At 38.0% G+C, this 13,908-nt stretch overlaps 1 protein-coding gene across 2 annotated transcripts in view; it reads right to left on the bottom strand.

Moving 5' to 3' along the window:
- The window catches only part of SLC7A11 (solute carrier family 7 member 11), a 386,915-nt gene extending 374,315 nt beyond the window's left edge, over positions 1-12,600 (bottom strand). The window contains exon 1 of one of the 2 annotated variants that reach the window (XR_016019081.1): positions 12,471-12,600. The gene's annotated coding sequence lies outside the window, so the exon portion shown is untranslated. The remainder of the gene's footprint in view (positions 1-12,470) is intronic. The other variant, XR_016019080.1, reaches the window with a different exon arrangement.
- Positions 12,601-13,908: the final 1,308 nt, after the last annotated feature.

Here is a 13,908-nt window from a genome sequence, read left to right as displayed (position 1 = left end):
AATTATTAGAAACAATAAACAAATACAGTGAAGTTGCAGGGCACAAAATCAATGTACAACAATCCATTGCATTCCTATATACTAAAAATGAAATTCAAGGGAAAGAAATTTAAAAAAAAACTAATTCCTTTTGCACTTGCAACAAAAAGAATTTAAAAACCCCAGGAATAAGCTTAACAAAGAATATGAAGAACCTATACACTGAAAACTATAAGACATTCTTAAAAGAAATTGAAGACACAAAGAAATGAAAAGATATTTCTTGTTCGAAGATTGGAAAAATCAATATAGTTAAAATGGCCCTATTACTCAAAGCAATATACAGATTTAATGCAATCCCCAGCAAAATCCCAATGGCATTTTTTCAAGAAATAGAACAAAAAATCATCAGATTTGTATGGAATCACAAAAGATCCTAAATAACCAAAACAATCCAAAGAAAAAAGAACAAGGCTGGAGGTATCACACTCCCTGACTTCAATTTGTACTACAGGGCAACAATAATCAAAACTGCATGGTACTGGCAGAAAAACAGAAAAACACAGTCCAATGGAATAGAATTGAGAACCGAGAAATAAACCCACATATACATGGACAGATAATATTTGATAAATGAGTCAAACACATACAATGGAGAAAAGAAAGCCTCTTCAACAAATGGTGCTGGGAAAATAGGAAAGCCACGTGCAAAAGAATGAAACTAAACTACTATTCGTCACTATACACCAAAAGTGACTCAAAATGGTTCAATGACTTAAACATAAGACCTGAAACAACAAATTGCACAGAAGAAAGCATAGATACTAAACTTATGAACCTTGGATTCAAAGAAGATTCTATGAATTTGACCTCAAAAGGGAAATAAAAGCAAAAATAAATGAATGGGACTATATCAAACTAAAAAGCCTTTACACAGCAAAAGAAACCATCAACAAACAAAGAGGCAACCAACTGAATGGGAGAAGATACTTGGAAACAACGCCTCCGATAAGGGGATAATATCCAAAATATATAAGGAACTCGTCAACTCAACAACAAAAAAACAAACAATCCAATTAAAAAATGGGCAGAGGACCTCAACATACTTCTCCCAAGAAGACATACAAACGGGCAACAGATGTATGAAAAAATACTCAACTTCACTAGCTATTAGGGAAATGCAAATGCAAATCAAAACTGAATGAGATACCACCTCACATATGATAATAGAATGACTATCATCAATGAGACAAATACCGTGTTTCCCTGAAAATAAGACCTAACCGGAAAATAAGCCCTAGCATGATTTTTCAGGATGACATTCCCTGAACATAAGCCCTAATACATCTTTTGGAGCAAAAATTAATACAAGACCTGGTCTTATTTTCAGGGAAAGAATGGTAATAACAAGCGTTGGAGAGAATGTGGAGAAAACAGAATCCTCATACACTGTTGGTGGGAATACAGACTGCTGCATGCAGTCACTGTGGAAAACAGTATGGAGGTTCCTCAAAAAATTAAGAATAGAATTATCATATGACCCAGCAATCCCTTTTCTGGGTATCTACCCCAAAAATTTGAAAACACTTATCCATAAAGATATATGTGCCCCGATGTTTATTGCTGCATTATTTACAGTGTCCAAGACTTGGAAACAACCAATGTGTCCTTCAATAGATGAAAGGATAAAGAAGATGTGGTATATATACACAATGGAATACTGTTCTGCCATAAGAAAAGATGAAAGAGTGACATTTGTGACAACATGGATGGATCTTGAGAATATCATCCTAAACAAAGTAAGTCAGACAGAAAAAATAAAGAACCATATGACTTCACTCACATGTGGGATATAAAACTGAAAACAACAAATGAACAAGACAAACAAACAAAACTCATAGACACAGACAACAGTTTAGTGGTTACCAGAGGGTAAGGAGAGGGGGGTGGTAGAAGAGGAAAAAGGAGGTCAAATATATGGTGATGTAGTATAGAAATGTACACTTGAAGCCTGTATAATTTTACTAACCAATGTCACCCCAATAAATTTAATAAATAAAATAAATGCATTGGGTTTAAATCTCAGTCTGCCCTGTAATACATCATTTAAACCTCTGAATTTCAGTTCCTTTATCAATAACATGAAATCACGATACAATAAAATAACACAGATGGCAACCCTTCCCCTTGGCACAAAGTAATGACTTCACCAATCCTTGAGGATGATCCTGGTATATTTTATGTCTCTGAGGAAATTCTTTCATTTATTGTTTCTTTTATTCTTTTAGGCATTTAAATACTTCCTGAGCATCAAATATATACCAGGATTTGAACCATGTGTTAGAGATACATGACATGACACAAGTCTCTAAGGAACATGTAATTGAATGTGAAGTCAGTGGAGAAATGCTCCCAAAGGATATTCACAATTTATTAACTCTGGTCTTATTTGCATCTAAATACTTGTGAACTGTGGATCACCAGCACAGATTTTAAGGCAAAAGTCCTTTTCTCAGAACTACTCAAGTCAAAATTTAGTTTTTACTATATAACAACAAATATATGAAACAAAAAGGATGGAAGAAAGGTATTTAATGTTCAAACCTAATAACTGAGTATGTGTATTTATACTAACTGTTTAAATATTCAGATAAAATAAAAAAATAATCCCGCTTTGACAGACCTTTCCTAAAACAGCAGCCAATTCCCCCCAGCTTCTCTTAGGTGTGATTTAAGGCTGACCCACGTCAGAGTCAACATCACCAAGCGAATATAAACAGGGAGAAAACAGAAGAGGAACAGGCCAACCCAGTGTTTATTAGTTTGTGAGATTATAAGATAAATGACATTGGGCATTTCCTCACTGTCTTTTGGGTGCCTGCATTCAGGTAGAGAGAATTATTGCTGAGCTACTTATTACTTGCTTTTCCCCTACAAAACAAGTTGACATATGGATTCCGGGAGCACATCACCTCTGACTCAACACTGATTATAGAGAGAAACAAAGAATCTGAAAAGAATATTAACAGACCTCTATAAGTATAATCAACAGATCTCTGACAAAGAAGCAAAGGCAATAAAATGGAGCAAAGATAGTCGCTTCAAGAAATGGTGCTAGAACAACAGGACAGCTACAAGCGGTGGTGGGGAGAAAGGAATCTAGATACAGACCTTACATCCTTCACAAAAATAACTCAAATGGATCAAAGACCTAAATGTAAAATTCTAAACTATAAAACTCTAGAAGATAACATAGGAGGAAATCTAGATGACGTTAGGTATGACGATGCCTTTTTAGATACAACACCAAAGACACGGTCCATGAAAGAATTAATAAGCTAGACTTTATTAAAATTAAAATTTCTACTCAGCAAAAGACAATGTCAAGAGAATTAGAAAACTAGCCACAGACTGGAAAAAATATTTGCAAAAGATATATCTGACAAAGGCCTGTTAGCTAAAATATACAAAGAACTCTTAAAAATCAACAATAAGAAAATGAACAATCCAATTAAAAATGGGCCAAAGACCTTAAAAGACACCTCACCAAAGAAAATATGCAGATGGAAAAAACACACATAAAAAGATGCTACACATCACATGTCATTAGGAAAACACAAATTAAAATGAGATACCACTACACACCTACTAGAATGGCCAAAATTGAAAACACTGACAACACCTAATGCTGGCAAGGATGTGGAGCAACAGGAACTCTCATATATTGTAGGGAGCAGGTACAACTCAATATTTAAAAAAAAAAAATTAAAACATGGGCAAAGAGCCTGAATTGACATGTTTCCAAACAAGACATACAAATGGCCAACAGGTACATGAAAAGGTGTTCAACACATCAGTAACATCATGGAAATGCAAATCAAAACCACAATGAGATCACCTCACACCTGTTAGAATGGTATCATCAAAACAAAGAAAGAAAGAAAAGAAAAAAAAAGAAAGAGTAAAAGAAAAAGAAAAAGAAAAAGGAAAAGGAAAAGGGAAAGGAAAAGAAAGGAAGGGAAGGGAAGGGAAGGGAAGGGAAGGGAAGGGAAGGGAAGGGAAGGGAAGGGAAGGGAAGGGAAGGGAAGGGAAGGGAAGGGAAGGGAGAAAAAAAGTACATACATGAATTTGGAGAAAAAGCAACCCTTTTTTAATACATTAAATATGTACAGTTTTTGTATGTCAATCATATCCCAATAAAGTGGTTTTAAAAATTGAAAGTATTTTTATAATAAAAGACTCCAAAAAAAAGTTGGAGACAAGTGACTGACAGAAAATATCCATAGCATATTCTACAAAGGCTTAATATCTACAATATATAAAAATTACTTGGCCATCAATTAAGGAAAGTCAAACAACCCAGTAAAAAATAAACATAGCAAATGAACACACAATTCCCAGAGGAACCAAAAATGACCAATAAACTTCTGAAAGGACACTATCTCAGTGGTAATCAGGGACCTATAAAGTTTTAAAATACAATATGATGCTTTTACTGTGGTAAGAACCCTTAACAGGAGATATGCCCCCTTAATTTTTTAAGTGCAAATGTAGTAGTTTCGTTACTTATAGGCAGTGGTGCACAGCAGATCTCTAGAACTTACTCATCTTGCAAAACTGAAGCTTTGTGCTCATTGAGCAGTGACTCCCCAGTTTTCATTTTTCATATCTCAGATTGGCCACAGTTAAAAAGATACATTAACTGTGGGTGAGGAAGACAAAAGATGAGCATTTTTGCACACTTTTGGGAAGAGCATAAACTGACGAAATCTTGAAAGGCAATTTCAGGGATAAAATTCTAAGTATTTAACATCCAGTGTGGCACAGGCCCCAGCTCACCACAACACATGCAGCTACACCCGGTTGATAACGGCCTGCCAATACACTCTTCCCAACACATACCAGTTGAATTTCTACCCCAGAAAATTTTGTTAGTCTTAAAGTGTGCATGTCCTTTGACCCAGCAATTCCATTTCTAGGAATCTATCTCAAAGAAATTCTCTTTTAAATGTACAAAGATGTATGCACGTTGATGTTTATTTTATCAAATTTATTTTGTTTCAAATAGCTAAAAAAGAAAAAAAAAATGGAAGCAATCCTAATGATCACCAAAAACGGAGTAAATTATGGTACATTCATGCCATGGAAATACTAGACAGACAGCCTTTAAAAAGAATGAGGTGAACCTAAAGGGACCAATATAGAAAACTATGGCACAATATTAAGTGACAAAAGCAAGTTGCAAGTTACAAAACAGAGTACTTTTAATTTCATGTGTTTTAACAATAGGTATGTTTGTATGTGTAAGTATGCACATAGCATGATGTGTATGAATACATATCAGTGCATGGTAAAGAGGATGCAAGCATGTGTAACACTAGTTATAGGAGTTACCTCTAGGAAAGAACATAGGAGAGATGGAAGGTAGAAGGGGGGATAGCATTTCACTTTGTGTCCTCTAATGTTTGAATCATCTACAATGAGAATACATATAATTTTTTGAAGATACAAAAGTATAAACAGGAATCCCTCAAAATACTAAGTACATTCTTCAAACTTGCTGTGTGACTGAAATGCACATTGCCTTTAGCAAAGAAAGGCAATGTCACTTCTCAACATATAATGTGAAATATTCAAAGTGTATGGAATAGCCACATCTCAAGGGCAGCATTCTGAATGGAATTTATTGGACCATTTTTAAATTAGCTAATTCTGTTTTAAATATTTGACCTCTGGGTTTTATCCACTGTCCTTATACTCTCTTACATTCCTAATTGTGTGCTTTTCTCAAAGGAGAATGCCTAGAAGCACTTAGGAAAAACAGGCTAGCTCACTTGTTAAACATGGACTCGTCTGAACCAAAAGCCCAAATGCATAATTGCCTCCATATTTTTTAGAGCAGAACATCATTTGCAATTGATATTCCTCTCCACAGTTAAGGTATTTTATTTCATATTCTGTGTCACTAACTCTACAAGGTGAACAGCCAGACTTCCAGTTATAAAATGTTGAAGCTGAACTAAAGTCGATTATATCTACTGTACAATATGCCATAAATGTGAAACTCAGTTCTGAAAACATTAAACAGAATTTAAAGATAACTCTTACAAACATCCAGCAAAAATCTCTATACAACCAGATCTATTCCTTGTAGTCGAGAATACAACCAATTACTCAGGAGATGTTTCATTGGGTTGCCTTAATCAGGAAGGGAAAAGCCATCTAGGTAAGGGAGGGCTCCTTGCCCTGGGAAACCCAGAACTACAAATCCTTACCATATCTTCCTCGTGAAATCCCACAAAATGACCAGGGTCTCCAGTGCTGTATATTCTGAAGAGCTATATACTTCACCTTCAAATCTGTTCTATCTAACTCACAGTAGGTGCTGGAACACTCCCAAGCTATGTTTACTAAATCTATGTCATTTTTACTACTGCATATTCACCAAATTAACATAGAAGAGTTTCATCAAGGATTAAAAGAAACACACGGCGCCCATCTCAACTCTATCATATTCTCCCTCCGAATGCCTGGAGAACAGAACAGTGATTTGAATAAATACAGTATATTTTTCTTAGGTAATTAGACTGTGCTTTCATTTTTATTGTCTGACACATATTCCTCTAAAATTACTAAGAGATAACTAAACCACTGGTTTCAAGTTGACAAGAATAGTCAATAAATTTGGGGAAACCTAATGAAGGGATGGTTCAAATCTAAATACCAAACAATCAAAACTCCGTATCCTTGCAGTAATTTTGGCCCATTGATTTTGGCTCTAGTTTTAATTGAGAAGTTGACTTTTTGGTGGATTTATTGTGTGAGATTAGTTATTCAAATAAAGAAGTTCAGTGGTATTAATTCAGACATCTTTCTATCCTTCAGGGAAGAACTTTTTCACTGGTCATTAACTTTGACGTGGCAGAGTCCAATACTTTTCTTTCCCAACCTGCTAAAATCAGAGAAAAGTCAAATACTTGAAATATTTTAAAATTAGAAATATTTACAATTTAGGTCAAATTTTTATTGTTTTTTTGTTGTCATTCTATCTTAATCCTTACGAGACCTTGTATCACATCTAAGCTCATCAAATCTTTTGAGAACAAAATGTACTATTACTGAATGCCATAAAAAGGCCTTTTATTTCCACTGCGACTTGAAACACGATGTTCCAGAAATCAAAACTACATAACAGAGCAAATATTTACACATTCTCAGCTGTTTCAGGTTCTTTCTTTCAAGAGGTCATGGCTTTACATACTCACAGGCAAAAGCGAGATGCCTCTTTGGGTGGCCAAATGGAGAGAGACAAGGTACATAGAAGACACGCCATGCACCTGATACCTAACCCTAATTATTCAGGAAGGAGAAATAAAAAAAGGACGCGCACACTGCTACATCAAGGACTATTCCACTTCAGATCTGGTGCGAGTCTGACCGCTGGAGGTCTGCATTTTGTCAGGTGTCTAGGCAACAAAACTAGCAGATAGCTAGCAAAGTCTAGAGAAGTGAAGACATTGTTTAACCCACATTCTTGACACACATAGGGAAACGGCACAACTGAGGTTATTCAGTAAGCCCTTGGGAGAGCTGGCCCCCATTTCTCCTTCTCCCAATCTTTCCAGTCTATTGCTCTGATATGCATCAAAGCCACTAAAAGCATATTTGAAAATGAAAGCTCTATCACATTCCACGCTTCTTTTGAAACATCAAAAAGCCACATAAAGAAACGGTAGGACTAGAAAAAGCTGACAAGGAGCAGGACAGTGCCTGCTAGGACGGCAGGAATAGCTGGAGGTGAACCAATGTGAGGTCTATGAAAAGGCGAGCGCGAGAACCAGAAATGTGCTGCTGACAAGATGAAACAGCCCACAGCTGTGTCATGCTAATAAAAAGTTAATTTCAACTTTCAGACACTCTTCACGGTACTTTACCGTTCAATGGCACCAAGCTCAACCATGGTGCTGCCTCACCTGTGGAGGCTGGGTGTATTTACAAGCTCTCAGAATCCAAACAGAATGTGAGGAGACATTTTTATTTCTGGCAGATGTCCATGGGCATAAGGACAGCTGTGATCAGGTGAGAGAGCTACCCCAGTGTCCTTGCAAATTCGAGCTTCAGTCTTAAAATAAGTACTGAAACAAGACATGACTGGGTTGGGAACTTTTCCTTAGTCATACTTCATGCCATCACTGTCAAAATCAAGGGATAAGCAGAGTTTCAGCTGAAATTAAAACAAACAAAAAACCTTAAATTTCTTGATAAATTTGTGGTCACCCTCATGACCTACGTCTTTCAGGCTCAAACAGACAACCTACAATACTTTTTTAAAAGGCAGGTCACTATGTTTTCTACTGTTTTTCCTGAGACCATAAATCCAAACTGTTACATGTACACAGAGGCTGCCTCTAGGAAGCTTGTACTCGGTGATATTAAAAACCACAAGTAAAAAACAAAACAATAATTTTCACAGGTGCATCTTCTTGGTGCTCTTCATGCTCTGACTTCAGAAAAAGTCACAGTGACTGTTGCACTTTATAAAGGAGGATAAGCACTGGGTTTCTTACAAAACGGGGTAGTTTAGAAGTACTGTGTGTTTGAAATTTAAAATCCTTCATGTGACTCTCAGCTTTGTCACTGATTGTTTCATTGTAAGAGAAATATTTAACAATGGCCTGACTGAAACAGAATAAAGGTTGAATAAATGAGATAGAATAAAGGTCGTCTTACCCAGCTCACTTTGCAGGAATGTGCTGAGCAACAAATGAGAAAACACTTCCCAAAGAGCATAGACAGAGTGGGCCAATGTTAGACTTAGCAACTCGGTGCCTGACACGGGGTGCATTCAACAGACTCGTTAAATTCATGGAAAAATTAACCACTCGTCATACTAAGTAATGAAACCATATGGCTTTACTCCAATACACAAACTTTAATTAAATATGTTTCACGGGTCATGATTACAATATCCTTAATATCCCACCGCATATCCCTGAAGATGCTAATTACACCTATTTTAAGATCTCCTGTTTGCTATATTAACTCTTTTTCTTTGGATATTAGCTCTTCTGCTCACTGGATTAGGTCTCACTTTTATAGGGATGCTTGTCTCCAAATGGTTGGTGAGTCTTCCGGTGTGAACACCTTTCCATTCCAGCCTGCTCAAGGTTCCTGTGGAGGAATGGTGAGTTATGGGGCTCAGGAGACGGGGGGAACCTAGTGATAGATTCTTTTCTGTGCAGATGAAGCCCAGGCCCTCCTGGTCTTGGTAACCAGAGAGGATACTGCTCTGCCACTGCAGACCCAACCCACACAGTGACATCATCTGCTGTGGGCACAGAACTCTGTGACCCATTCTAGAAAAATCAAGGCACAGGAACAGGCAAGCAGCCCAGCTGTTCCAACTGATGCTACAGGCTTGGGGTTCCGAGGCCCTTCCCCCTGCTCTCAGCTGCTGTGAGTGGAGAGGACTGCCGTAGGCATATAGCTTCAACTGGCACAGGCGTCTCTTCCTTCCGGTGTTATTTGGTGTATCTGTTTGAATCCATCTGCTTCCCAGCTTCCAGAAATGCTTCCACTTCTCGTCTTCTGATGAGATTTGTTCTTATTTTTGATTTGGTGATATGAGCGGGATAGGAATTGTATGGACAGAAGAAATTAGCTGGAAAAATTCCTGTGAAATTGTTTTGCTTAACATTCTATGTGTCCATCATCCCACCCATTTTTTATGAGGACAGCACATGCTTTAGATCAGAAATTCGAACAGTATATAAAAGTGTGCAAAGAAAAATGAGTTCCTTCCCAGCCTAGTCCCTCAGACTTATGCCCCACAGGAGACCACAGTCAACAGTTTCCTGCATGACATGCCAGAACTTTTCCATGCAAATAAATACATGTCTATAAACCCTTTAAATTACCTTCCTTTTAACTTAACAATATGTCTTAAAGATCTGTCCAGATCAGCACATGGAAATACATTCTTTTTAATGGCTATATAACAATTTATTATTGGCTGCATAAAAATATTTTAGTCTCTTGTTGTGGATATACAGGTTTCCTCTTCTTATGTTTCTTTTTTTTCTATGACAAATAATACTGCAATGAACAATTTCTGTCCAGACCTCTCTGCATAGATGTGAAACTAAAACCAGAGGACAAATTCCTCGAGGTGGGACTTATAAGATTGGCATATTTTAAATCTTAATAATGTTGTCCAGTAGCATTACAAAAGAGGTTACACTAATTTTTACTCTTCCTGCACTGTGTATATGCCTGAACCCTCATACCATCATCCACTGTGAATTTCCAAATTGTATAACTATCACCAACCTGATAGGTGAAAATTGTCTCATGGTCTGAATTTGCATTTCTTTAACTGTGGATGAGACTGAAGATTTTTCATGTGCTCGCAATATTTTTGTCTCTGAACTCCTTTTTCATATCCTTTGTCTATTTTGTGAGATCTGTTTGTATTTTTCTTGTTGACATATAAGAATCCTGTATATACTGGGGGTGCCAAAAAATGTATACAAGTGGACACTTTGGTCAACGTTGCTCAAGCAGTAGTTTGCCATAATCAGAGTGTCTGGACGCTGATGGTAACCACTTTGAGCACCTCTTGTAATTGCAGAAGTCAAACGTGACTTGTATTCATCTTTTGTTGTCGGTATGTATTATTACAATTTTAATAGACTTTTTCCTTTCTTAAAATGTGTATACATTTTTTGGCACCCTCTGTATATATTTTGACGATATAAGTGCATATACAGTGCATGTGTGGTAAAGATTAGTACAACCTTTGGTATATAATTGGACATGTACAGATTTCTTTCAAAAAAAATTTACAGCAAAATGTATGCCTATCACTCTTGTTTTAAAATGTCTACTTAGGTTGTTTCTTACTTGAGAAGGTCTTATTAACTCCAAGATTACTTTAAAATTTTTTTCCACAACACTTTATAAAACTTTTATAGTTTTGCATATTCTCTTTCAAGCATAGAGTTCCAACTTTTTCCTAAATTGCTAAAATGTTGTTTCAATGCCATTTATTAACTAATCTATCTTTCTTCACTGATTTCAAATGCCACCCTTATCATACACTAGATTCCCTGAAGTATTTGGACCTACTTAAGATTCTATTCTACTCCATTGATCTGCCTGCCTAGGCAGATATTTTAGAAGTGAATACATTTGTGGAGCTATAATTTAGCATATGTGGGTATATTTCCAGGCTTTAGTTATTTGTATTCTATGGTATGTTTATTTGTCACTGTGTTCCTCTGGTTTGACTTCCTCAAGGGCAAAGATTATGGATTCTCCTCCCTCTGTAATTCCCTAAAACACTAGTCTCTGCCAAGTTTGACATTTCAGAAACTGAAATCGAGCTGTGTCTTTAGGTAGAACCAATGATGGTCTGAGAGGTTTGAGCAAATAAAGCCTCAACTCAAAACAGTCGACCCCTAAACATAACATGAAACACTAAAACAATTATTTCCTTTCATTAAAGGGACTTTCCTGTTAAAGTGCAAAGATATTTTTGCATGTTACTGAGAATAAGTTTATCATACTGTCACCTTGGTTTACGTTTTGATAGAAAGGCAAAGTTTAGAAAACCATGCAATCTGATAAGAATGGTACATATTCCATCTCATTTAATATCACCCAATAGCCTAGGAAATTATTAATAGTATCATCTGTCTTACTTTACAAACAGGAACTAGGCTCAGAGAAGTAAGTTAACTTGCCAAGTTAGTTGGTGACAAAGCCTGAATTCAAACCCAAGACTGTCTGATTCAAAGCCTAGTTACTTGAGGAACTAAAATGTTCCTCTGCTCTCTCATGCTGCCTCTCAGAGACAGAGTTCCCAGAGCAAGAATGCAAAATCATTTTGACTTCTTGTGCCAGCTCTGCAGTGACTGCCTTGAGCACTGAATGGAGAATAATTTCTAGCTGCAACCATGCTCAGCAGGAAAGAGGGCCGTGATAAATGACCGATGTCTGCCATGGCAGTTGGAGGCAGGAGTGGCAGTGGGGGACACTGTATTTGCCACTACTGCCTGAAGCACGACATGGGGGACCAAGGAAACATTTTACCAACTTCGCAGCTGTGTTTAGGAAAAGCCCTAAAAATCAGTCAGTCAGTAAAATTTCCCTACATAAAGCCTAAGGAATCAATGCTAAATTTTGAGAAATACAATAAATAGAAGAGAGCATTACATATAGAATCCAAGGTAAAGCAGGCCTGTCAGCTTGCCGCACTAAAAGTTCAGCCTCATTTTTAATGATCAGCTTTGCTCTACCAGTCACAGAAAGGCCCACCAATGAAGCACCAAGATCACGGCCTCAAATCAGTTTTCCCCAGCAGAAGAGACATTAAAAATCCTAGGATGGTACGCGCAGCATCTAATTCACCTTTATACGCATCACTCCATTCTAGAACTATACATCAAACCAAGTAACTGAGTTTTGAATCCAGTCCTCCCCATACTTACCAGTTCTCAGAAGTGAGCCCCTGGGTTGATGTGACAATCAGTAGCTCCCAGACCAACATGCAGCGTCTCTGGAGCAGCCATTGTGGGCGGGCACCCTTCTTCTCCTCCTTTTCCTTTCCCTCAGAGATCTGCAATTTGATCTAGGTATCCAGTCATCCCCCAACTTCCTGCGGCTCAGGAAAGGTTGGCGCCACCCCAGCTCCTGACAGTCCCCATGCAATCCATGCCCCTTGGAGGTGACTAGATCAACAATGGGCACGGGACCGGGTCCAGAGTCCTGGGGTGCAGGCAGAGGTTTGCTCTAAGCATCAGAGAAAGTTCTTCCTTGTTCCCCTGGGCAGCACCAGAGAACAGCTCTCTTCCTCTGGCCAGTGTTCTGTGCTGATGTGGGATCCAGAACTGCTGCAGCCACATCTCTACCAGCCATCAATCAGAGGAGGGCAGAGCGCAAAGAATCACAGGGCAATGGACCAGGACTCGGCCCTGATGACCACCGCAACTTAGAACTTGCAGTGACTGAGTCAATAAGTGTGTTTAAACTGTAAGCTGCTCCTCGTCTCCAAATGCTTCCCAGCAGCCTCACACATACACCTCTACCACAAGCCTCTGAGGCCATCACTCTCTGGACTGGAGACTAGGGCTCCTTGAAGCTATTTGCCTACTTGAAGGACAGTGTAGGACTTAAGAGAACAGGTTCAAACCTTAGCCCTAGCCCTCATTTCCTGTGTGACCTCAGGCAAGATACTTAAACCCTCCACACCTCCGTTTCTTCATCTGTAAAGTGGGAACAATAGTCACATCCCAGAGCTGTATGAGGATTTATGAGCTAAATCATGTAAAGTGCTTAGAACTGGGCCTGGCATATAATTACCCTCATTATCACATAAATTTTGTCAGTTCCCATGGCCTGACTTCCCTCTCCCTAAGAGCAGGACCCCAATTTCACATTCCCCATATCTATTTGGATCCCCACTTACAATCTCTAATCCTGAACAAATCCATGGGTCTATCTAGCCACTGCACCCCACTCATTCTGAGCTTGGACTGACCCTTTTCACATCCAGCTATAGTCATTGGGATTTTCCCATCCAGGAATCCCAGTGTGGATATAGCTAATACAAGCATGTAACTAAAGAAATACAAGTCTAGTGCTAGAAGGGTCTTGTAAGATTTTAACCAGTTTTTCTTGCCACAGCACTACTTCGTAAGGGCTTAATTTTGTGGATTAATATGTATTTAAAAATAAGTTACTAATTACCATTCATCTCTGGCTTTGTTTCTTCAGGGACAGAGACCCTGCTATAGCAGCCCTCCCTTCCTGTTTGACCCCAGCTGTTCCATTCATTTGATATTACTTTTTTTTTTCCCTTTGCTAAGGGACCGCTGTGTGCTGTTATGCTAAATTTCAAAAGGAGACTGATGGAGGAAATATTTGAAT

Source organism: Rhinolophus sinicus, chromosome 15 (assembly GCF_057876585.1).
Source record: "Rhinolophus sinicus isolate RSI-liver-muscle chromosome 15, RSI-T2T, whole genome shotgun sequence".
In the NCBI taxonomy this organism is placed as follows: Eukaryota; Metazoa; Chordata; class Mammalia; order Chiroptera; family Rhinolophidae; genus Rhinolophus; species Rhinolophus sinicus.
The sequence above is the reverse complement of the archived record's forward strand: the minus strand, read 5'-3'. Positions and strand labels throughout refer to the sequence as shown.